At 30.0% G+C, this 2,350-nt stretch overlaps 1 long non-coding RNA gene across 1 annotated transcript; it reads right to left on the minus strand.

Annotated features, from left to right (window-relative positions):
* Window positions 1-400: 400 nt before the first annotated feature.
* On the minus strand, window positions 401-1,885 carry LOC138899620 (uncharacterized). Its single transcript, XR_011411367.1, has 3 exons — window positions 1,804-1,885; window positions 1,540-1,665; window positions 401-710 (listed from the first exon to the last, which is right to left on the minus strand). It is a non-coding gene; the product is annotated as an uncharacterized lncRNA (long non-coding RNA).
* Between the last annotated feature and the right edge of the window lie 465 nt (window positions 1,886-2,350).

The raw sequence follows: 2,350 nt of genomic DNA on the forward strand, positions 1-2,350 counted from the left end.
AGATCTGTGCTAGTACCTGTTTGGAGATTTCAAGGTAGTTGCTATGACGTCCGCGGACCTTGACTCTCTTTTCCTTATTTTCTTCAGTACTGTTCTATTACTCAGATAGTTGTACTAGGGAGCTTGTTTATGTTTTGATACTCAGTAGTGCTCATGTACTCGTTGACACCATATTTTGGGGTGGTTGTAGTAGTATTTATGTTATTTGTAGTAGATATTTATGATATTTCCACTGTTTAGTTTATTAAACAATGTTTATTCAAATGTCTAATTGTTATGCGATTGTCTTGCCTAGCAAGTGTGTTAGACGCCATCACGACGGATTGAGATTTTTGGTTGTGATAATTTTATATAAATCTCAAACACATATACAACAATCCAATAAAAAAACAACTCAAAATTAGGAGAAATATTTAAAAATACATTACCACATCATAGGTTCTAGAAGTTGATATATCTACATAATCATAATGATTGTTTGCGACATCAACTTCAGTACAAATCTTATTTTAGTATTTTGTACGAACCTCAATACAAATTTTATTTTAATAATTATGAACCACAGGTGCCATGGGGGCTGAAAACGGAACACGCCCAGGAACCAAGGTGACACTTGGGGCCACAAGATGCACCAATACAGTCGTTGTCTGTCAAACAACACCTAGTGTACAAACATCCAAGTTTTCTAGGACGACTAAATTAGAAGGGTCCTGCATACAAAAAACAAGTCTCATAATACTCATACATTTATCAAAGCCATCACTAATTTGAAAAAAAATGAAGATTAATGTCTAACTCACTTATATTTGTGTGAATTCTATTGTAGTTAATTATTAGAACTTTACGAAATATAGTTTGAAAAGCTCCTAAAGTTTTTTCTTTTTAGGAGATAAATTTAATTTATGAGCACCACACAAACACATACATATTTCAGTTTTCTTGAAAAAACTTTGTATTAAGACAATAGCTGTTGTCAGAAAAAAATGATCAATACTATGATTTAAAATTATTACCTTCACTTATTCAAGATACATAGCGTATGTTATATTTAGAAAATTTCATTTAAAAATAGAACATGATACTAACTTAAGAAGCGAAAAGTTTAAATTCTTTGCAGACACTAAACTTTTAGGGCTTGAAACTGAAAATTTATTCCAATATACTTCATATATACGGATACATTTGTGCCAATTATTAATTTCTATACGTCCTATCATTAAATGATATTTATGTTTTTTGACACCTTAAATAATTACCACAAATTGATGCTTGGACTAAAAACTGATCAATTAGAACTATAAATAGAGTCACATACCATAATAACTTTATATGATCGATTAACATATGTATTAATCTTTTGAATGTAGAAAGTAGATCTTTCATGATCATGCTATTAGTATTATGGTAGCTATTATATTAATGTCCAATTGATTAAAGAACAATTTGCTTGTTGTGTCCTATAAAGGAGAAATGTATACTTAAAAAAATGTAATTAATGTAATATAGTACGGGAAAAAATAAGTTGACCATCAGGCATACCATAACGAGTCGCAACCACATGAACAAATTCATCAACTTTTTCGGCGTCAAGGTCTTTTGATACCGGAAGTTGTATAACATTCAACTCAGTTGACTTGACCTCCTCTTTTGCCATAAGTTGTAGAGCTGCCATATTTGTAATAAAGTTTGTGTTAATTATTTTGATATCTAAAAATAATCTCTTTTGATAGTTGGGGTTGAAGTAGGAGGAGAGAGTAGTGCGATAAAAATCCGAACATTTATATATAATAAAATTATACTAACCAGATGCATAAAGAAAGAAGGCTAGAACCAAACAAAACATCGTTGGAGAACTCTTTCCACCCATTATGATCAATGAAGAAAAACTACTGTTTACCCGAAAAAATCGGATAACGTGACATTTATAGTGAGAGTAACAAGCTTTTCTTTCCTTGTTATAAAAGAGGGAGTAATTAATTGAGTCGGATAAAAATGACATTAGTATTATTAAATACAAATTACTGATTTGGAAAAACTTTCATGGAAAATGACATTCCTGTACCAAATATAAATAATAGGCATCTTATCTCGTCTACAACTTTTTACATGTTGCTTTTTTAAATTGATTATATCTTTATATTGTGTATAATTTCTCCATTAATATGTCATTGCTTTTAAAATATGCAAGAAAAATTTATTAATACAAGACGATAGTTATTGAAAGTAAGAAAGAGCATTATACCTAAAAGATCCTCTTACTAATGCAAAGCAGTACTTAAAAATAAATATTTTTAATATACACTAAAAGTCTAGAAAGTAAGAACAAATGTTACGAGTGCTGGCACCTGAC

The sequence above is a fragment of the Nicotiana tomentosiformis genome, chromosome 9, assembly GCF_000390325.3.
Source record: "Nicotiana tomentosiformis chromosome 9, ASM39032v3, whole genome shotgun sequence".
Classification (NCBI taxonomy): domain Eukaryota; kingdom Viridiplantae; phylum Streptophyta; class Magnoliopsida; order Solanales; family Solanaceae; genus Nicotiana; species Nicotiana tomentosiformis.